The sequence below is a fragment of the Lepus europaeus genome, chromosome 12, assembly GCF_033115175.1.
Source record: "Lepus europaeus isolate LE1 chromosome 12, mLepTim1.pri, whole genome shotgun sequence".
NCBI lineage: Eukaryota > Metazoa > Chordata > Mammalia > Lagomorpha > Leporidae > Lepus > Lepus europaeus.
The window spans coordinates 56,560,634-56,585,186 of NC_084838.1; the positions used below are offsets into that span (position 1 = coordinate 56,560,634).

Below are 24,553 nucleotides of genomic sequence, written 5' to 3' on the forward strand. Positions count from 1 at the left end.
AAGGCACATTAGCAGAGAGCTAGATTAGAAGTGGAGCAGCCAGGGCTTCAACCAGTGCCCATATGGGATGCTGGCACTGCAGGTGGTGACTTAACTCATTATACCCTAAAGCCGGGCCCTTTGCCCTGTTTGGTTTGAGTAGGACTTGATGCCCCAAAACTCATGCAGATGTTTAAACTCTGATGTCTTAGTGTTGATGAATTGAGGGGAAACTTGATTCAATTGTTGTGTCCGAGAGGTAAGTCTGGTGGCAGGTCTTTGGGTCACTGGGCTGTGCCGTAGGAGAGTAGTTTTCACAAGAGGGCTGATGATTTGAGTTTAAATTCTGCCTAGCTGCCCTCTGTCCTTCCTGGCTCACCATGTGATCCTTCCTCCACACTCACCATGACTTGCTTCCACTAGACACCATGCACCATGCTCTGGGCCTGCATGGTGCTGAACTGCAACCTCCAAGCTATAAGCGGAAATCAATCTTTTCTTTTGCAGGAAGCTCCTCTAGGATCCTCTAGGATATCCTCTAGGATATTTTAGTTAATGAAAAGTGGACAAACACACTAACTTTACTGCTTCATGATTGACCATGGGAAAGGAGAGAAGGGATTTGGGATTTTAAATTTGAGTGGTTCGTGCAACAATTATAATTTTTTTTTTTTTGACAGGCAGAGTGGACAGTGAGAGAGAGAGACAGAGAGAAAGGTCTTCCTTTTCCATTGGTTCACCCTCCAATGGCCGCTGTGGCCTGCGCATCTCGCTGATCTGAAGCCAGGAGCCAGGTGCTTCTCCTGGTCTCCCATGCGGGTGCAGGGCCCAAGGACTTGGGCCATCCTCCACTGCCTTCCCGGGTCATAGCAGAGAGCTGGCCTGGAAGAGGGGCGACCGGGATAGAATCTGGCGCCCCAACCGGGACTAGAACCTGGTGTGCCTGCGCCGCAAGGCGGAGGATTAGCCTGTTAAGCTACGGCGCTGGCCATAAATTCTTTCTTAATGTGAACTCAAAAACCTGGGCACTGGGAAGACTTCACTGTCCAGTGCCATCTTTCTTGGTAAGCCAGCCAGAAGACTGCCAGGAGACAACAGAGCCAACTCCAGACCAAATAAAGATGTATCAGTTCATTTGATCCTACTTCTGCAACTGGCAATGCTTAGTTTTTTAGAACTTTTAACACAGAGGGGCCTTTGACAATGGACAAGAAACATCAACTGTGACCTCTCCAAACTTAGAACAACCCCAATGTCAATTTTACAGGAATAATCAGAAGAGGCTTCAAATACCTGCGAACCTACTAAGGACCACTGGACAGATAGATGACTCAGTTCCATCCTTAACTCCAGGCCTACTTTTTCATATTGCTTCAATTATTGTGCTGATTCTTACCTTAACCAATGCTCCAGTCAGAATCCCCAAGACTGTTTTCTTAAAAATTAATACCATACTCATACCCCAAATGAGTAAGATTATTTGTTCTCTTCTTCTTTCTATAACTTTGTTGCCAATACTCAAAGCTGTTTACTGGGCCTTGCCTGGGAAGACAACTTACTTTATGTCTTTTCACAGACCATAGCCTCAGGCCAAAGTCTGAATTACTATTGGTTATATCATCACGAGCCTCCTATGGGACCGAGGTCAGCCCCGAGTTTGGCTCCCATTAATGAGGATCCAGGTGATATCATTCTATATGATCACTCCTGGTAGAAGTCCAGCGATGTGTTGCAAACCCACAGTCACCACCTTTAGTTTACTAAAACATCCTTTCCCTTGCATTGTTTTGGTTCTTCCTTATAACCGCTCAAATCACAGTCAAACCCTCAGATTTTAGTGTCCTAACTTGATCTTCAGTTGTTTATATCACTATGGACATTTGAGTCAGTCCAAGTGTTTCCCCAACCCCCCATTACTTGACAGATTCACACAGATATACATCTTCCATCTTTGCAGTTATGCAGGTATACAGGAAGAACCAGAACCCTTACTTGTTGGTTCACAGGGACTTCCAGACCCTATCACACCTCAATCTGCAGGCCCTGGTCAGGGCAGGTCACTGATACCTGGTTCCTATAATATAAAATCCAACTACCATGCTGTTACCAAAAGCCTGCCAAGCACTTAAGTCCCATTTTGCTATAAGATCTTCTCCCTCCCCCTCCCCCTCCTCCTTTCCTTCTCTCTTTCAACAGTGTACTTTTGTCTCTGGTACCCACTGGGTGACCAGCATCCACCAATGTTTTAATGTGCTCTTAATCATGACAGGCTTGAACAACAAATGGATATCTGTTAATTTGTGATCATCCAAACAATTCCCTCCCTTCAAAGCTTTATCCTAGGGGTAAAATTGTCTCCTTATTTAGGTTCACTCCACAGGTGCTTAGATAACATACAGTTCACTGGGCAATGTGTTATAGACCGGGTCTCTACCTTACAACTTGAGATCACTACACATAATATTTCAAAAACCTTTAAAACAAAGGAAGACAAAAATGATAGTTAGGCTTGTCCCATCAGGAATAGGAGCCATGAGAGGACTCACTGCACCCTGGGGGACTTTCACTTATTTTGATATAACCATATGCAAGCTAACATCAAGTGCTTTATGGTATCGACTGTAGACCATATACAGGATCTCCAAGACCAAGTTTCTTCCAAAGTGCACCTGTAGGGATAGTCCTCAACCATGGTCTAGCACTAAACTATCTTAGAGCTAAACAAGGGAGCATCTGTGCTTTCATGACTCAGATTTGTGGCACATACATAAATAAGTTTCTGCAGATAGAAATCAGCTACCACAAAACCTGTAAACAAGTTGAATTGTTACATCAGTACAACCAACTGGGACCAGTGCTTAACTCTATCTGGCAAGCAATAAAAGATGCCACTTCCAGACATCATCTGCTTTCTACCTCTCTTCAGAATCTAATGACTGTAATATTATGCTAGGTTTTGGTCCACTTCTCTTCAATCTGCTTGTTAAGCTTGTCTTCTCTGAAACATTTGCTAGTGTCTGCATGAATATTAACCCATTTTGCATCAATAAGACAAAATTTGCAAGGAAGGCTAACTTTATAAATAAAAGCAGTTATTTAGATCATTGCGGGGGGTGGGGGCTGAAATGTCCAAACAGTATTGGCAAAGGCTCTCTTTGCTGTGCCAACTCATGGTGGGTAGCAGTGGTGGGAGTGCATGGGGAGTCAGTAATGAGATTCCCAAACAAAGGCCAGAGAGATTCAGAAGTCAGGCTCAGCTCTTATAATAACTCACTCTTGTGCGAACTCGCTCTGGGAGAGCAGGATTCCATTCCAAGAGCAGCACTGCCAATAACCTAAGGACCTCATATTAGACCTCATCTCTGAAAGGTTCCCTCAGCTCTCATATGGCTGCACTGGGGACGGAGTTCCCAGTAAATGAACCTGGGGGCACCAACCATTTCCCAACTCCAGCATGTCAGTATGAGGATTTTTATCAACATGGTGCTTCCTAGAATATTTGAGTTTTGAGTTCAGCCAATTTCCAACTTGAACATTTTTTTCTAATGAGTTGTGTCAAGAGAAAACTGTATGTAGATGGCTCATTGGTGGCTGATTTTCTTCTTCCTTAAGACAAGAATTTTGCCCGACTCAGCAAAATGTGGCCTTCACAGTTGAAATCCACAAAGGCTTCTGTTTTATGGCTATGTGGCAGAAAGGTAGAAAATAAACACTGTCAGACAGTTATTCTGAGGAGTAGGAAGTTACACTAGGGGACAGAATGTGGCAACAGACAATTTTCATTTATCAAATCTGATGTCAAGAAGACACAACAAATAAATAGTGGAGAGGAAAAATTGTAATGTCTATGAAGCAGCTTCTAGGGGTCAGTTATTATTAGGTGTTTTACAGAGTTCACGAGGCCTCTAAGACACACTTTGTGACTATAGAGATGCCAAAAGCAAAGCAACTTTCTGTGATACCTACTGAGAAAAATGGCAGAATTAAGATTCCAGCCTTTTCCTGATTGGCCATTCCTCTTATACTAGGTCACCTAATAAAATAAAGGATTTTTAAGAAAACAATGTAGAAGTGTACTTTAAAAAGTTTGTGGAAAATATAAGATGAATTCATTTAGATGCAAAAGATTGAAATCCACACATAGTTTTTTTCATAATATAAGCATTTCCATCAACTTTTTGAAGATCCTTCATATACATGGATTTTTAAATTATGTGACAGCAAGTTAAACTTATAATTCAATTTTCCAGCAGCTTTTTAAAGTATACCTGCACCCTCATTTCAATTCAAAAGAGCTCAAGTATTATCATTCACATTAACCAGCTACTCATAGGAGAACAGATGTTTACAGAAATGTCTTTGAGGGAGTGTTTGTAGCATTCCTTAAAACCTAGCCCACAATGAACATCTTAATTCTGTTGACTCAAATTGATTCTTAGTACCAAGTTAAAGGCATTCAAGAAAGACACTTCTGAAGAACAGCTTCTTGTGGGGTAAAAACTTCCAAAAAGATCCCAAGTATCTTTCTAATAGTCTGAAAAGTACTCCCCTACAAAGTTGTTCTCAATCTTTCCTGTATCCTGACTTCAGCATTGCCTTGGTCATTACCTTTAAACGGGGGTGGGGGGAGCTTCCCCACCAGCGGCTGGCATGACTAAGACCAAGAGAGGAGGGAGGGGTGGGGGAATGATGGAAACTGTAACTGAATTCAGACAAAACACAGCTCACATCTGGGCAGCCTTATCCTGCAGAGATCTCCTCACCAAGTCCTGCCAAAAGCCAGTGACCATGACCCTACTGTGAACTTCTGATTCATACCATGTAGTGTCAGAAAGAAGAAAACCCACAGTGAAACACTGTCAACTGCGGAGTATGCTGCTTGAGGAGTATGCTGACTTGAACACTTGGTTCACACAAACAGTATCCACCTCTGCTTGTACCGCTCTGCTGGGCTCCAGCCAAGGTTCGAGGCCAGGAGAGTGTGTTCCGACATCAGAAACCACCTTTACACTGAAGTCTCAGTCCTTGAGTCAAAGGCAAAACACAAACCTTGGAAAACATGTGAATGGGGTATTTTCACATTAGATTCTATTTAGGAACCTCACAAAAGCAGGAAAATTGGCAGCTTTAGCTCAAAAAGTCTTCGAGATTGTAGTAGCTGGGGTGATGCAAGTACAAAATGAGGATAGTTGGAAGAGTTATGTAGAAGCTCCCACTCCACATATGCTCCTTAAGGCCTGAAGCTAAAACATTTGGCCCATTTTTGTTCTTATTTTCCAAAGTGGGGTGCAGAATCCACTGTAGAATAAACACGTTGTAGCCTTAAAAAGTGCATAGGGTCAATGTTGCATTCCCGGTCTGTTGGTTTCACAAATGATAACTTCCTAGGCAGGAACGTTAGAATTTTATTTTAGAGACAACTGATTTTTGAACTACAGTGCTAGCCATTGAGACTAATTAAATATTAAGAGAAAAAGGCTCCACTTTGTGAGCAGTCATTTAAATTGCAGATGTGAATTCAGCCGGCTCAACGTGTACTTGTAATCATAAATCAACATCGCATGGATACGCAGGCTGCCATTCTCTGCAGCACCTCATTGATATGCAAAGGGTCACAGTTATACTTTTATTTCTTTCCTGCAGGCATACATATCATGATTTTCATGGCTATTTTCTGAGCTTTGGGGTAGCAAAGGAAAAAAAATGGGGAAGCATATAGGGGAGAAGAATTCCAGCCAGAATACTTGAAAAATGGTTTAGAGAAGCAAAAGTATCAGCATCATGCTCTCCATCACAATAAGCTAGCCCTTTGCCCAACATGCAGTTAAACCAATGGTATTGTACCAGCTGTTTAAGGGTGAAGACTCAAAAGTCACCACTGTGCCTGAGAGAACTTCATAAGTCAGTGGTATGCATGCGAGAGTAGAGACAGTGCTGGTGGGAACGTGAAACAGTGCAGTCACTGCGAAGATCAGTATGGCGTATTCTCACAAAATTAAATAGAGAATTGCCATATAATCCAACAAGTCCTCTTCTGTGTATATACTTAAAAGCATCAAAAGGGATAAAATAAGACACTTGTATTCTCATGTTCATAGCAGTGCGATTCACAATAGCCAAAAAATGGAAACTACTCTGATGTCCATTAATCAACAAATGGATAAAATGTTGCGTATACAATAAAATGTTATTCATCTATAAAAATGAAATTGATATATGCTACAACATGGATGGAACTTGAAGATATGAGTGAAATAAATTAGACACAAAAGGACAAGTATTATATGATTCCATTTATATGAGATGTTCAGGGTAGTCAAATTCAAAGACACAGAAAGCAGAATGGTGTTTACTAACAGAGATAGAGATAAATTTAATGGGTATGGAGTTTCAGTTTGGGAAGATAAACAAATTCTAGAGATGGCTGATTGTGATACTTGCATAAAAATGTGAACTTAATGCCACTGAACTACATATTTAAAGATGTAGTAAATTAGTAAGTTGTATACTAGGTATATTTTATCATAATATAACAAAGAAGAGTAGGAGGTATAAAAGCAAGAGACACACAACAAATAGTGGGAGAAATATAAAGATAGACCTGCATAATTAATTATATACAAAGAAGTTAAATGTTAAGGAGTTATGTAGTGATATCTTTATCAATACCAGCTAGTCCCATGGTCTCCTCTTTAGATACAAAGCCCCTTACATTTGTACTCACTTTTCATCCAGTGAGTAAGATTTATATAAACTCAACCATATTACATTGTATTGAGTAATATAGTCTAATAGATAATAGCATAGCACAGTGTAGCACAGCATAGCAAAGTATGTAGCTTTAGAGCTAGACAGGTCTAAACTTGAATGCAAGTTCTGTTATTTATTAGTGTGGCTTTGCCCATGTAATTTCATCTCTCTATGCCTTAGCTTTTTCATCTATAAAATAGTACCAACCACACCTTCAAAAGTTGTTGTGAGGGGTCAGTCAAGGAATGTGTAATTCTTAGAGTTTAACAGCAGGAGAAGCTACTACTATTATTAGTCATGACAATCATAACGATAATTACAATGGGAGTTGAAAAAAGGCCAAAAGAAAGAGGGTGCCACATATGTCTTTAAAATGTGCTCTCTGGTGTTTTTGAAAAGTCAAAAATTGAGCTCTCAATTTATACAAAAATATTATTCGCCAAAATGACTTATTTTCTCCTCTCAGAAAGTGCCCACAGATCTAAGACAAAGAAGAAAAACAGGACTATTCAGAGAGTAGGCATCAGCAATTTGGAGAAAATTCACCATCACAAACACATTGATTGCACCTCAATCAGGTCAGCTGGAATTCCAGTCCTGCCACTTTTCAATGTCTGACCTACTTGTTACTATGTTGTCGTACACCTCTCTCTGAGGAAGAAAAGTCTCAACCCGCTGGAGATAGCAATAGATTATGCATAGGTACATACACCTTTATCAATAAGGACAACTGAGAATTGCCTGTGCCTGACATGTTTGAGTAAGAGTCTAAATAGGTCGTATGTACTAGATTTGGGGTACAGATGGGGCTGATTTCTCATCAGCCTAGAAAGGGTTGATGGAAGAGGTGAGATGTGAGCTTAGAATTAAAAGAATGGCAGCAATACTTTTGAACAATAAAATCAGGCTGCCAAGTCTTGTCCCCCCACCTTCCCTGCACCCCTAAAATGGGAACCAGACTAGAAGCCTGGTCTGGGTCCTGATTCCAGTGCTGGTACTGTGCTAGACACATTTCTCCAGGCTACAAACCAGAAACTTCTTTTGTACAGTTCAACAAAACTTTGCTGGAATCCATTAAGAAACTGAACCCTGGTGAACTTTTGGCTGAAGAAAAGAGGAAGCTCGTGTTTGCAGCAGAAGGTTCATCTTGTCCTAGTACACAAAGATTTTAATATGAATCAAGTCAGAGGTTTCCCATGGCTTGTCTATCAGTGTTCACTTCTGAGCATTTCCAGCTTATCACATTTACTCACCAAAGCATAAAAGATGGAACAAAGGAATGGCTGAGATATAACTACTCTCTTATGGACAGCAGGCAGTGCCAGCATCACATCCATGTGCAAACTAGGGAGACATTTCTTAGGCATAAGCCCATAATACACTGCCATTATAATTACTAATAATCATGAAAATTGAGAACTTTGGTGTGACTTGCAAAACCACTGCCTTCTACTTTTTCTATTGCAGAAAAAGATATAGGATACTTACAAAACTAAACTCAAACTAAAGACCAGGGTTTTAAAACGTTCTAAGAATATTCTATCAACAATTGTATTATATCAGAAGCTATCAACTTCCATATGTATTCTACATCCATGAGTCCATTTATCTATCTACTTACCTACTTATGTATACATAGAAGTTAACACTCACTCAATAAAATCTACTCTCATACTAAAACTCTGTTTTATAAATAAACATAAAAGAAAAAATTTAAAATTCTAGTTCTGGCACTTTGCCCATACTCATGTATAGTATTCCCTCGTTTGGTTTTGACTATAATACTTGTTCCATCCTCTGGTCATAACTAATCAATTTAATGATAGATGCAACTAGACTGGGTCAGATTCTTTTTCCTAGGAATTTGAAAATTAACTGGAGCTAGAGGAGACCTATTATGATTAGAGCTAGGTTACTTTTTTGTCAGTTCCAAGCACATCTGTATCTAGCACTTCAAAGCTGCCGTAGTACCTGTGCTTTCTGAGGCTGGGCTCTTCAGCTTCCTTTTTGATTTTCCTAAATTCATAATTGATGGTTCTATCACTGAACTGTAACTTTTTAATAATCTATCACTTTCAGGAGAATATGTTTCTATTGCTTGTAACCAAATGAACTCTAAAACAGAGTACATATTTTGCTAGGAGGAGCATTTATTTCCCTATATTACAGTTTGAATGTATGGTAGCAAACTGTTAAGAAATGTATTCCAAGAGCTTTCAAAAGTACAGGGAGAAAATCCAAAATATTAAGTTTAAGGAAACAGAAATGAAGAATAATGCAAAAGGAAACCAATGGCAAATCCACAATATTCTGGTTTTGAGAAATAGCAGGCTTTAAAGATAAGACAAGGCTAGGATCAAGTATAAAAAGAAAGATATCATAAACAAGATATATAACACAAGACAAAACAAATGAATTTTTTAAAAATTTATTTGACAGAGTTAGACAGTGAGGGAGAGAGACAGAGAGAAAGGTCTTCCTTCCGTTGGTTCACCCCCCAAATGGCTGCTACGGCCAGCACTGCGCCAATCCAAAGCCAGGAGCCAGGTATTTCCTCCTGGTCTTCCATGCGGGTGAAGGCGCCCAAGCACTTGGCCCATCCTCCAATGCCTTCCTGGGCCACAGCAGAGAGCTGGACTGGAAGAGGAGCAACCAGGACTAGAACCTGGTGCCCATATGGGATGCTGGCGCTGCAGGTGGAGGATTAACCAAGTGAGCCACGGCGCTGGCCCCATGAATTTCTTTTTTTAAATACTCATATATATAGGTCAAGCTTTTACATTTTCATACATTAAGTTTTAAAAATTCTGAGTAGTTGCTCCTTGCCTCATATTCAAAGGTTCTTTTCAAGCCTTTAATGTGTGCTCAAACGGTCTTCTCAGAACACATTTTCACAAGAGTTCTTTCTACCTATGAGAATGGCTACATGCACCAGCCCCTAGAGCTACTCCTTAACTGGAGAACAAAATCAGAGTAGAAGGAACCTTGCCAGTGGAAACTAAGCATCTCCTTCCCCCTATTCCTGACAACATTGGAAAACCAGTGGCCAATAGGATCCCATTCTGGCATTCAGTTAAGGATTTTTATATAGTCCTAAAACTTAGGCAGCGCTGGCTATCTGGTGTCATTCTGAGAAGCAATATGGCAAGATAAAAAGTACAAGCTTTAGGTCAGACAGATCTGGGTTGAAATCTTAGTTCTGATACTCTCAAGCTATGTGATCATGGGCAGGCAAATTAACATTTTGGGCTATAAATAAGCTTCCTGTGAGGTTTAATTGGTATGAAAGTACTTGATAGTGTGTGTTGCTCAATACATGAGGAAGATTATTTTGTTATTCTTATCAATAATATCATGATGACAGATGATGGTTCTTTCTTCCTTTAGAAATACCTAGCTTATACATCCTTTGGGCAAGTGTCAGGAATGCAGACAGCTCCAGGTCCCAGTTATAGGCACCATCTCAAGGCAGTAGCAGCAGCTCTTCAGCTCTGTCAAATGTTTACTGGGTTGAAGTACAGACCAAATATTGCAGTTGTGAAATTTTTAATGACATATTTTGGAACTGGATTTTTTGCTGGAACTATTATATTTAAAAGCATTTATCTATTTGTGAGAGAGTTACAGTATGCTCCCATTTGCTGGTTTCCTTCCTAGATGCCTGCACTGGTTGGGAATGGGCTGGGGCCAAAGCCAGGAACCAGAAACTCAATCCAGGTCTTCCATGTGGATGGCAGAAACTTAAATACTTGAGCTATCATTGATGCCTCCCAGGGTCCACATTAGTAAGAAGCTGGAGTCATGAGCCAGTGCTGAGTAACAAGCCCAGTAACACAGGTGTGGGATGCAGGCACCTTAACTGCTAAGTCAAATGCCTGCCCTGGAGATATATTTATTTATTGATTTCACTTACTTGAAAATCAGATACACACACACACACACACAGAGAGAGAGAGAGAGAGAGAGAGAGAGAGAGAGAGAGAGAGAGAGAATCTTCACCACCTATTCACACTCCAAATGCCAAATGCACACAACAGTAGTGGCTTGGCCAGGACGAAACCAGAAGCCACCAACTCCATCTGAGTTTCTCATGTGGGTGGCAGGGACCCAAGGACTTGAACCATCACCTGCTACCAATTCATTGGTTGTCAAATCATGGTAGTAACAAAATATTTTTGTTCAAGAATCCTTTGGTTTGTTTAATGACAGTCCCAAAGTACAAGAGCAGTGATTTAGGCAATTTTATCACAGAATATGGCTATAATTATTGTATTTTATTATTCATTATTATTGTTAACCTCTTACCGTGTTTAATTTGTGAATTAAACACATGAGGCATGTATGTATAGGGACAAACACGGTATATGTAGGGCTCAGTATTATCTGTGGATTCAGGCATCTTCAGAGGTTCTCAAAACAGCCCCCACTGGTTTAGGGGTTGCTACTCTACTGCGGAAAGAGGAGGCTGAACCTAAATAGCCTTGATGAAACTCTACATGCACATTGCTTAAGAGAGCAATGCTTTCAATGTTCTCTAACATGGTAGGATCCTACTTCCTAAGCAGCCACCCCTAGGCACTGGATGTATATGCTTCTCCAAGGTACATCTCCAGGAAAGACAGGCATTGATAGAACTTCACTCACTTCCCCACTTAGTGTGTCTTTGTCTCTTTAGGTCATTAAATTGTATCCTCAAACCAAGCAAAGTACATCCTTGCCATCTCTAGTCAACAATAATAAAAGGCAGGGGGGAACGTGTTTGACTTCTAGTGCAGGCCACCCAACAATCTAACAATCAAGAGTGGAAATGGCTGCATAGACATTACGTTGTGGCACTATTAGAACACTGGTGTGTGTATGGAGGGATCAGCATGAATTCTGAGGTTTCTGCCTCAGGAACTGAGAGGAGGCAGAAATCCTCCCCCTCCACGAGAACCTTGGGTGCAGAGAGAAGGATTGTAGTCAAGCATGATTGAAAAGGAGGAAACAAAATACTGCTATGTTCCTTGATTTTAATGTGGCTTTGGCCACTTCTTCCCAAGCTTCCCTCCCCTCTCCATCTCTGCTCCCTTCCCTGAAATATCTGTCTCTTTCTTTAAATCACCTGTAACTCTGCTGGAAAGAAACTAAGCTGTACTCAATTGCAATCATAAACCCAATTGCACATGGAACTAGCCAGCCTCCACTTGCCAGCCACAGTGAGGTCGCCACAGCTTGCAGGTGCACTAGGTCTGCACTTGGCATTTATGCAGGAGTGGAAATGGTGAGAATTATGTTTTTAGAATGTTGCATTGTTGGCAAGGTTTTCCACTTGTGTTTTATAATATAACTATTTTTAAGTGAATGGAATGTTCCTGTGATAATTTGGCCACAAGGGAGGGAAATTTAGCCCAGGGACTGAAATGCAGTTAGTAATGGTTAAAGCACCTAACAACAGTGATGAAATAATTCAAATAAAAATAAAATGCACTAGACTTTTCATTTAAAGGTTGCTAGAAACACACACGGAAAAGCATTCTCAATACAGATAAATAAACAGCACTGAACTTGGGATTTGGAGCCAGAAGACCCAGGTTGAGTCTTCGTAGCTTTGAGTCTTGGCTTTGCCACTTACTTGAGAGATCTTGGGTAAGTCACATCGCTGCTCTGACACTTGATGTCTTCACCCATAAGAACGAGGAGACTCAGCAGATGATTTCCCAAAGGTCTCTTTCAAAGCCATTGCTTTGAGATTAGCTCTGCAGAGGTTCAAAATATCCCCCCAAGACCTCTGAATTTGTCTTGGCCTCTCTGTTCGATGAACCAGCCAGACCATTTCTTGTCCTTCTCCCTAGATTTCTCAGATTCTTAAGTGTTCTCTTGGATCACACGGAACCCACAGCAAAAACAGTTTGTTCCTTTGTGATTTGGGCTCCTCAGGGCTGTCTAATCAGAGAGGCAAGAGAAAGGACAGGTGGGGTTTATTAAACTGATTTTAGGTGCTTGGGTGGATTTTCTGGATTCTGGCAAGCAGCCCTTGTTAGCATTGCTCCAGGAAAGTCTCTGGCAACCATGAATGTGCTAAAGTGGGTAAAATTATGTTCATGGCTCAAAATCTGGAAGGTGCCTGATGCTTTAAATTGTTTTTATTAGGGATTTTGACAATTAAAGTAGCTACAACAGTTAAAAATAATCATCCCTTTATTTAACTTGATATTTCCTTGGGAATATGCCAATCAGCCCAAATATAATTGCTAATTGCCTTTCATGTTTGAATTTGATTTTTTAACATTTAAAAACAAGCATTTGAATTGTCATAAGACACCCAATTTCAAAAAGGTTTCCTCAGTTCTACTTTGCCTATTATTAATTTAACTTTGCTCTTTAAAAAACCAAGGACAAAGTTTCAAATCTTTCCAATTTCTGATAAACTTTGCACTTCAAGTTTCTGGGAAGAATAATATTTTATGGCCTACAACTTGATAACTATAGCAGTTATAAGGAATCGAGCTTATTCAAATGAATATGACTGAAGATCACCTAATTTAGTCTACAGAAGCAAATACTCTCCTAATCTATTTTCTAATACACAGTGGAGAAAAAAAACTACATCACACTGAGATACTGATATTTGTGGGCTTTTGAAACCTTGCATTTTGTGTATTCAACTCCCCAGAAGGATTTAATGTCTTCAGCAGTAAGAGTTCATCCAGAGGATCTGATTGAAATACTAGGCAAACCAAACCAATAGTTATCTTGCTGGAGAAGGTTCTGAACTGCTCCTGACCATCTCCTAAGTCATGGCAAATAAGAAGTGTATGGCAAGAAACTTCAAATTGTAACATTAACTCATGCCTACAATATAACAAAAATACATAGGCTCACATAAACAGGCTCTGTTTCACAGCTTGAAGGAAAGGAGAACAAAGCCAAACTTATTAAAAGATAAAAAAGACATTTTCAGATGAATAATTTATGCAATTTAGGAAGGGCTTGGTCATCAAGAGACAAAAATAGCCAACAGAGAGATTTATTGACTTGTTGAACCATGTATGCATGCAAGTCATCTTGAGCGACATAATATAAAGAAACTAAAGATGAGTAAAATGTGTTCTCTTCCAGCTCTAGCGGGTTAGATGGCCATGAAATTTAAGACAAAGGAAGCCAGAGAAAAATAGGTGCCAAAAGAGGGGAAAGAAGGTTAGCTGTCTGGGGCAGGTCACTGAAGGACTCACTGCGGTGCCTCAGGAAGAGGCTGACCTTAGAACTGGACAGCAAAGCCCTTCCCAATGCCTCCAAATGGAATCACTGGGTTCCTCGTGTGTGCACCCATTGTGTCTGTACTTGTACTTGCATTGCCTGTGTATGCACTTGAATGTTTTGTTACCTAGAAAGCTAGAAAAAAGTCAGAATTTGGGCATTCCTACCATCTGTTTCTTGTTTACCATGGCTAAGGAGATGGTCCTGAGCTGTTCAGAACCTTCTCAAATAAGGTAACTATTAGTTTACTTGTATTTGCCTAGCATTAGTATGTGATCAGTAAAAAACTTTGTTGAGTAAATGAATCAACAACAGGAAACTCTAAATTTCATTAAAATGGTAACAATATCACCCCATACAGCTTCCTGTGAGGATTAAAAGTGATAACACGTGAGCAATACAGCACAATGCCTGGCACATAAATACTCAGTGAATACCAGCTCTTATATTAGAAACTCTTAACTCTCTTACAGAGAAGAAAATTGAGGCTTCATTTAGTACATGATCACACAGATAATAAGTCCTGAGCCAGACTTCAAACTTATATTGTCTGATTCAGTACAAATTCAAGCCCAAAGTGTGCACTGCTAATTATAGTAATTTATTTTGGAATAATGTCATTACTATAAGACCACATACTTCCTAGGTACAGAATATCATTACATTCATTTTCATATTCTTTAAGCTGAATTCAGGTCCACATGACAATCTAGTTTAAAAATCACTTGAACCAGGGGCCATCACTGTGGCCTAGCAGGTAAAACCATCACCTGTGATGCTGGCATCCCACATGGACACTGGTTTGTGCCCCAGCTGCTCCACTTCCAATCCAGCTCCCTGCTAATGGACTTACGAAAGCAGCAGATGATGTCCCAAGTTCTTGTGCCCCTGCACCCATGTGGGAGACCTGGAAGAAACTCCTGGGTCCTGGGTTTGGACTGGCCCAGCCCAGCTGCTGCAGCCATTTGAGTGAACCAGCATAACGAAGCTCGCTCTCTCTCTCTCTCTCTCTCTCTCTCCCACACACACACACACCCCCACACACACACCACACACACACACATTCTGCCTTTTAGATAACTAAATATTTTTTTTAAATGGATTGACCCTACTTGGGCCTCAAATATCTTAAATGCAAAATGGAAGGATTAAACTGCAAGATTCAGAATTCTCTTTCCATTTCAAAACTATTTTCTGTGAAATCACTCAGCGAAAAAGGCAGCATCAATTAATATTCAGCATAGCTGCATGAATAATGCTTCATTGAGAATTTACTACACTAGGGAAAATATCTTCTGAAATCCAAACCTACCAGAGAACTTCAAAAAGTTTGTGGAAATATGGAACTAAAAAATAAGTTAAGGAGGCATTTGGCACAGTGGTTGACACCATATGAGAAGTTCAAATCTTGGCTATGATTCCAGTTTCTGCTTCCCTCTAATACTCAACCTGGGAGGCAACAGATGATGACTCAAGTACTTGGGTCTCTGCTACCCATGTGGGAAACTTGGATTGAGTTCTGGGCTCCTGGTTTCAGCCTGGCCCACCTCCAGACATTGAGGTATGTGGGAAACTAATCAGTAGATAGAAGATCTCTTTTTGCCTTACAAATGAAATGAAAACAAGTTAGAAAGGCATGTTTACTTTGGTAAAAAACTATTTTGAAATACATGCATAGTTTTTTGAAAATACGCATTTTCCATGAAGTTTTAAAAACCCTCTCATATTTACTTTTAGGAGTGAAAAAAGGAATAAAACAGTAACATGTTCAACTTCTGACCTGATACCATTATGCATTCATTCAGCATACACACTTTTAAGATCTGCTTTGTGTTAGTTTCCAAATCATTTTTCATATATAGAAATACTTATGATCAGAAATGTTTTTGGAGCAATAATGAATAGAAGGGAATACCCAGTTAGACTAACGAGTTAGTCTCATTAACTGTGTCAAGGAATGAGTTCAAATCACCCTCACAGCTATTGCAGTCTACAGATTTAGTTCACAGGTTTTTGAGTCTTTTACATTTAAAAAAAATCCATCTTGATATAATTAACATAACCATAAAAATCACCAAAGTGTATAATTCAACGGTTTTAATATTTTCACAGAATTGTGAAGCCATTATCAAAATCTTCATAGAACAATTTCATCACCCCCACAAGAAACGCTGTACCTATTAGCAGTCTAATTACTCTCTGACTTCAAACCCCAGGTCACCACTAATATACTTTTTGTCTCTATAGCTTTACCTCTTCTGCTGACTTCATATAAATCGAATGACAGGACTCATGGCTGCTATGATTTGAATTTGCCCTCCAAAAGTTTATGTATGAGAAATTTAATTCCCCATCACATACTGATGGTTTTTGAAGGTGGGAGCTTTGGGAAATAACTAAGATAAAATGAGGTCATGAGCGTGGGGAACCCAGGATGACATCTGTGGCTTCATAAAAAGAGGATGAGAACTCCAAGGTAGAACACTTGCCCTATCTTGACATTTGATGCCCTTCGCCACGTCATGTTTCAGAAGGCCCTCACTGGATGCTAGCTTCTGCTCTGGAACCATAAGCCAAACAAACCAGTAGCCAAATAAACTTCTGCTCATTACAAATCTATAAGGTATCCAGTCTTAGGTATTTTGTTATGGCAACAGAAAACAGAGTAAGACAGTAGCCTTTTGTTATTGGCTTCTCTTACTTAGCATGATGTTTTAAAGTTTATTATGGAATCATATTTCCTTCTACAAATAGACCAGATCTTATTTATCCACTCATCAACCAATGGTTAGTTGAGTTGTTTCCACCTTTTCACTATTAGGAATACTACTGTTATAAATACTTAAGTACAATATTTTTTGTGGTTGTGTGAGTTTATTCTCTTGAGTATATATCTAGGGGTAGAATTACTGAGTCATGTGGTAACTATATGTTTCACCTTTAGAGCAACTGTTAGAATATATTCCAAAGAAGCTACCATTTTATATCACATTCCTTTTCAAAAAAAGAATGGCTATTTGGTTATTCTGATGAAATTCTCTTAATAATATGTGATTATCCAAAGTGAGACATGGTAAGTGGAAGCAACATAGTGGATATTTGTTCTTTAGCTATGATTGGTGCAGAAACCTGAGGCTATGGGCACCTTGGAAGCAGGGCTTGAGTCCTTTTTACTGCTATACACCTCAGGGAAAAGCTTAAGTGACCATAGTAAGCCTCAAATATGTGTTGGATGAATGAATGAATAATTCCAAAAAGCCACTGTTCAATAAGTCATTAGTTTGTCCAAAGAGAGGTCTGGTCTTTGTTCATGGCTCCTTAGAGGTAATCTGTAAGCCTTTGTAATACCACAACCAGTAAGAATATCTTTCTTTGTCTGGGGGCTGTCAGCCACACCAAATAATCTGTCCAAACAATGTGACCTGTGGTGGAAGTTTTGAGCCACATGATATCAACTTGGTCTTTTGGAGGCAATGTTAACTAAGGTCAGCCACTCAGATGGTTGGTCAATCACCTCTATGTGCTTGAGCCCCAACAAAAACTCTGGACACCCAGACTCATGTAAGTTCCCTGGTTAGCAACACTCTAAGGCATACTGTCACACTTTGTTGCTGAAGTAAATGCTTTCTACACAACTGAACTGGACACTGCCTTGGGAACTCTCCTGGACCTTGCCGTATGCACCTCTTTCTGTGGCAGATTTTAATAAGTGTGTGTGTGTGTGTGTGTTACAAGCTATAGTAAAATGGCTTTCTGTGATTTCTGTGGGTCCTTCTAGTGAATCACCAAAACTGAAGGTGGTTTTGGAGATTCTTAATGAGTTGGTATCACAAGTGAGGGTAGTTTTAGAAACTGCCAAACTTGCAGTTTGTATAATCACTAATAATGTTAAAATATGATTAGATAAAACTGTTGTACATTCAGTATTCCTATAAAGAAGGAAGCCTGAGAATCCATCATGAAATGAAGCATTATAGGACGAGTTAAGAAAGTTTCCAGTCCTTGTTGGAGAATTCACTTAGTGGAACAAAGAACTCTATTGGGAATGGTGTTCCCTGCTTAAAGTAGTCAAAACTCTATTTTTTAAAAAAAGATTTTACTTGTTCATTTGAGAGGTATAGACATTGAGAAGGAGAGACAGAGAGAAAGGTCTTCCTTCCATTGGTTCACTTCCCAGATGGCTGCAATGGCTGGAGCTGTGCCAATCCTAAGCCAGGAACCAGGAGCTTCTTCCTGGTCTCCCTCGTGGGTGTAGGGGCCCAAGGACTTGGGCCATCTTCTACTGATTTCCCAGGCCATAGCAGAGAGCTGGATTGGAAGTGGAGCAGCCGGTCTTGAACTGGTGCCCATATGGGATGCTGGCGCCGCAGGCAGAGGATTAACCTACTGCGCTACAGCGCCAGCCCCAGTCAAAACTCTATTAACAAAGAAGTGTGCCAATAACTATGCTTCATTACTAGGATATCTTCTCTCAGAATAAAAGCTGTTACATAATGAAAATAATGAAGCTGTGAATTATAGCCTTGGCTTCTTCTAGTTGTATGATCTTCTATGAGCCTGAATCTCCTCAATTTATAAAATAGAAATCAATTTATCTCACAGAATTGGCACAAAAGTTGGTGATATGCATGAGTGAATGTTGCAAACCATACATCACATTTGAAAATCTTTTGTAAGTCAGACATTCTCTGCCTAGTTTGCTTCACTAAATCTTTCTTAAAAAAACAAAAATAGATTTTTCTCCAGTATATGCTTAATTTGAAAGGAAAGATCAAATGGACATAATTTCAAAAAAGCTTTTTTGTGGAAGCTATAGAAGCTCCTACCTCACAAATTCAATTATCAAGATGAAAAAACTTTTTAAAAAAGATTTGTTATTTATTTTATTTGAAAGGCAGAGAGAGGGAAAGAGAGAGTTCTTCCATCTGCTGTTTCTCTCCCTGAATGGCCACAATGGCCAGAGTTGGGCTAGACTGAAATCAGGAGCCAGGATCTTCATCCAGGTCTCCCATGTGGGTGCAGGGGCTAAGGACTTGAACCATCTTCCACTGCTTTCCCAGGTGCCTTAGCAGGAAGCTGGATCTGAAGTGGTACAGCCAGGAATTATATTGGCACTCATTTGGGATACCAGTGTTGTAGGTAGTAACTTAACATGCTATACCACAACACTGGCCCCAAGATGGAAAAATTTTCACCATAGCAGAAGAATCCCTTTCATGAAGAGAGATGATATTCAAATAAACAAAGGACCCAACTGAGGTGGCAGAAAGTGAAAATTCTAAAAAATAGTCTCTATGGGATGTCACTTTTTATATCCCTTAATTATTCAAACTCAGATACCTTAAGGAATTTCAAAACACCATATACTAATTTGACTTCAGTTTTCCCTAAAAGAGACAAATAGTTAAATCAACTTGTTACATAACTTGCAAATGGTCATAAAAAAGCTTAACCTTAAAAAAAATTAATCACACATAAACAGACCAGTGACAATAGAAAGTTCATAAAAACAAGCTTTTCAATTAAGAAGACAGTTAAGAGAAAGGATACAAATTCATTGAGTGAATATCATATGGCAGGATACTGAACTATGCACACATTATCACTGATGATCATCACTCCTCAAATCAGTATCTCAGTCCTCTCCTATGTTCTACATCCCAGGAATGGCAGCATCACACTTCATACAAACTAGAAACCTGGGTATCATTCTTAACTCTCAGTTTTTCCTCTCACACCAAATTTAGTCAGTTACCAAGTCTACAGGTTTTACTTCTCCCATTTCTTCTTAAACTTCTCCTTTTCTCTTCATTCCATCCCCAATTGTTGTCTCTTGTCAGTCCATTGCCGTCATCATAAAGAACTCTTGCTAAAATAGTCACCCTCCTTCCTTTTCATCAGTCTGAATAGGTTCGGTGGCAGCATTTCCATACAACATAACTCCAACCTTCTTAAGGTAACACATGTCTTCATGGCACAGACCTCAGCAACCTCTTTAGCCCTCTGTTCACCCTGACTTCAGTTGTAAGCATTAGTTTGGACCTTTTAGCCAACTCTTCCTTTGAGCATTTACTGATCCTGTATCTTAGTTAAAACCCTGCCAATTCACCACAATCTATATTTCTCCCACCGTGGTCCTCACCAGTATTTAAACATATATGTATAGGCCTAGAGACAGTGGTGGGGAAGGAGGATGGTGGATGTCATCACAAGACTCTGGGAGGACCTGAATCCAAAAGTGCATGGGACAGGAGGGCAGAGGACAGTTACCCGGCTATCAGGATGGAACCAAGGCCACATTCTGCTACCAGACCCTGCACAGTGACCACAAGGGCACAGTGCTGGACTGTGTCCGGGCCCGCGCAAGCCCGTGGAGCTCATTGTCGGCAAGGGGTTCCAGCTGCCCGTGTGGGAGACCATCATGCGCACCATGCGCCAGGGCGAGACTCCCAGTTCCTGTGCAACCTCAAGCATGCGCTCCTGTAACCTGTTGGTAGCCAAGAGCCTCGCAACATGGTCCCGGGCAAGGACCCCCTAGAGGGCCAGCAGCAGTGCCAGAGAATGGTGCAGACGCAGGAGCACAGCTCCCTGGGCCACGCCGACTCGGACGCCCTGCAGCACAACCCCCAGCCCCTTGTCTTCCACATTGAGATGCTCAAGGTGGAGAGCTCTGGCAGGTACCGTGATGACAGATGAGGAGAAGGCAAAGGTGGTGGTGCTCTACCACCAGGAAGGCAACCAGCTGTGCCGTGAGGGGCAGGTGAAGGAGGCTGCCACCAAGTGCTACAACCCCATCACCTGCTCCAAGAACCTGCAAATGAAGAAACAGCCTGTGTCCCCTGACTGGATCCAGCTGGACCAGCAGATCACACCCCTGCTGCTGAACTACAGTCAGTGCAAACTGGTGGCCGAGGAGTATTATGAAGCGCTGGACCACTGCTTCTCCATCCTCAACAGTACCAGGATAACGTCAAGCCTAGTTAAAGTGTGGCCAGGCCCCCGCAGCCGAGTGGAATGCACAGGAGGCCCAGGCTGACTTTGCCAGGGTGCTGGAGCTGGACCCAGCCCTGGCACCCATCGTGAGCTATGAGCTGAGGATCCTAGAGGAGCAGATCTGGCAGACACAGCCCACTCCTGAGGCATCTAGACCCTACACCATGCACCAAGCTGGCCTTGCCCTGTCCTGCTTCTGTGTATATAAAGGCCTATTTATCATTCTATAGGAAAACAAGATATATATATATATATATATATATATATATATATATATATATACTTTTACTATATACAAATAAACAGTAATGTATGCTAATGTGGGTTGAATTATATGCCCCTAAAACACATCCTTGGTATCTGTGAATATGACCATATTTGGACACAGTGTCTTTCCAAATGTAATCAAGTTAAGATGAGGTCACACTTGATTTGTGTGGGTCCTAATTCAATATCACTTTACAAGAAGAGCAACGAGACACAAAGAGGAAAATCACTTGTAAGGACAGAGCATGTGAAGCACAGACACACACAAAATAGATGGCTGGGTGAAGATGGAAGCAGAGATGCAATGATGCTGCCACAGCCAAAATAATGCCTGGAACGGAGATGAGGTGGGAGAGGTGAGCAGGATCCTCTTCTGTGTCCCTTGACGGGAGCATAGCTCTGCCAACAGTTAGGTTCTGAACTCCCAGCCTCCAGAACTGCGAGAGAAGAGATCTCCATTGTTTTAACTCATCATGTATGTGGTATTTGCTATGGCAGCACTAAAAAACTAAAACAGATTTGGTACCAAGACAGGGGTGCTGCTACAATAAATGTCAAAAAATGTGCAAGTGCCTTTACAGTCACATGATTCGTAGAGGTCAGAAGAATGTTGAAGTGCTTCCTAGAAATAATCTAGATCAAACAGATGGTGGTAGAGATATAGAAGTTGTTCTGTTCCATTTGTGCTTCTGTGACAAAATGCCTGATCCTGGGAAATTTAGAAAGAACAGAAATTCAAGAAATTAATTTGTTTATGGTTATGGAGTCTGCTAGTTGTGAGGTGCCAGCACCTGTTAATGACCTTTTATCTGCAATGTCCCATGGTGGAAGGCGAGTGCAAGACAGGGCTGGCGGGGAATGGGGCTGGGGGGAGGTGGGAGGGGAATAGAGACAGAGAGATGAATGAATACATTTGTTCATCTTCTACCTCTGTATCCCATCCAGGCCCCAAACTGACGAGATGGTTCCTACCAACACTGAAGATGATCTTCCTCACTCAGTGCACTAATTCACATCCAATATCTCATGAAAATGCCCTCACAACACAACCAGAAAAAAAAAGATTCACCTGCCATGTAGACATCCCCCAATCCAGTCAAGTTAACATCTAAAATTAACTCCCATAGACAATAAAGGCAATTCTGGCATGGCCTTAAATGGAATTCAGGGACATGTTACTGGACACCGGGAGAAAAGGATCCCAGTTGTAAAGTGGCAGAGAATTCGGCTGTTATTTTCTACCATTGGGAGGAAACTACAACATGTAGAGATAAATAGAGATGTTTGCAAAGATGATTTCTATGGAAAGTATGGAAAGAACACCCTGGCTTCTCTTCACTCCTTATAGTTTGTTGTGAGTAGAAAGAGATATATTGAAAAATGAACTGTTAAGTGCAAAGATACCAGCACTTGATAATTTGAAAATTTCTCAGTTTATCCAAGTAATATGCTCTGATAATGGAACTAGGGGTATGGACAGAAAACTGTTTGCTAAATAAACTATGTGTGCAAACCATGGGTCCAATCAACCACCTCAGCAGGAGTCAGAATGAAATCTATGTCTATCCAGGAAAAATGGCATAGCATCCTCTTACGTGGTGGCTTGGACCCCCACAAATTTTGTGAGGCAGAAATATTTTCTATGAATTTTATATCAGCAGAAATTCTGTCAGTATGAACTAAGTGGGCAGAAATGGAACAAAATGAGAGAAGAATGAGCCTGAGAATAGAGCCACAAAGGCAACAAAGGCTGGCTGGAACCCTCAGACTAAGGTAGGCCTCCTGGACAGTTGTAGAGGATAGAACAACAAGTCACAAGGCCTTAAATCTATATGCTTAGGACCTATGATCTCTTTTCCTTTCGTTTGTTTCTTCTTTTTTGGAGCGGGAATGTCTCCAGTACTTGTTCTACCTCTGTATTTTGAAAGCAGGCAAGTTGCATTATTTGTTTCACAATGCACAGATGGAGAGGAATGGTGGTGTCCTACGATGGCCATACTCACATATCATGCATGAATGATTTACATGATGAAACTGGGGACTTGATATTTTGGAGCTAGAATGGATTAAAACTTGTTGGGGTGCTGGTGAAGATTTTGCACATGGAAGGAAAATGAATTTGAGAGGTCTAAGAGCAGGCTGGTATGGGATGAATTATGTACCTAAAAAATAAAAATATAGGGTAAAGTCAAAATCTCTGATGCTTGTGAATATGAGCTTTTTTTGGAAACAGGGTCTTTGCAAATGTGATCAAGATAAGGTCAGAGTCCATTAGCATGAACCATTAGAAGGACTGCTGTCCTTTATAAGAAAGGGTGAAGACACAGGCACAGAAGGGAGATTACTATGAGACAACAGAGGGAGGGGCTAGAGTAATGCAGACCCAAGCCAAGAAATACCAGGGACTGGTGACAACTCCTTAAGACATCCAGTTAAGAAAGTTCCCTACAGCCAGTTTAGGTTTTCTTAACTGTAATGCAAAAGAGTACAACTGAATGGATTCAAACAGACAAAAAAAGTGAAGTCAAACCTATATTTCAGAAACAATATTCTATTTATAGTGAGGAGGCTACAGTATTGTGACTGTAGAGTGCTTTCCTATATAATTGTCATACCCCTCCTCTGAGTATAAATTGAGAGAATCAAGGACTATATATTGTTTCTCTGTCCATTCTTATATTTCTATTATCTAGCACATTAATCATTCCTAAGTAAAAATTTGTTATACACAAAAGAGATTATTGGATTTTCCTAATGCTATAAATTCATCATCCCTGAGGGAAGAGATCTTATTAAACTTTGTATCCTTAGTACCCAACATAGAGCAGATTGCTGAAGGAACACATACACAGGTTCAGAAACTAAGTTAAAAATCCAGTATTAGTTAGTTTTAACTGCATCATGCAAAAGGTAGAAAAAGAAAGCCTGTGCATTAAATATTTTAAGTCACACCACACTTCCATGTGGAATTAGATTACACAACCCCAAAGAAAAAATGGCCAGCTCCTTGGTTCTGACATCATCACCTCTGGAATAACTGGTGGTCATTTGATACTAGTGACTTAGGTCACAGACAGAGATGGAGAAATAATCATTCCATTCAATTCACTTCAAACTACTCACCACAGGAATTATTAAAATGAAAATAACTTCTTTGTTAAAAGTTTGGCTCATTTTAATGTTGCCAGAATAGAGCATAGACATCAAAACACCAAGATCTCATTTATTGCTTATTTCTTTACTGTATTATTCATTTAAAAACAATATTATATAAGGCATTACTTGAAAGAATTCTCCTTTTCCCTTTTGAAATTCTTTATTTTTT

General features: G+C 40.4%; 1 protein-coding gene and 1 pseudogene across 4 annotated transcripts in view; one reads left to right on the top strand and one right to left on the bottom strand.

Moving 5' to 3' along the window:
- Positions 1-24,553, bottom strand: part of ADAMTSL1 (ADAMTS like 1) — a 475,795-nt gene that overhangs the window by 346,779 nt on the left and 104,463 nt on the right. The window lies entirely within an intron of this gene.
- LOC133771283 (AH receptor-interacting protein-like) lies at positions 20,162-21,004 on the top strand (annotated as a pseudogene).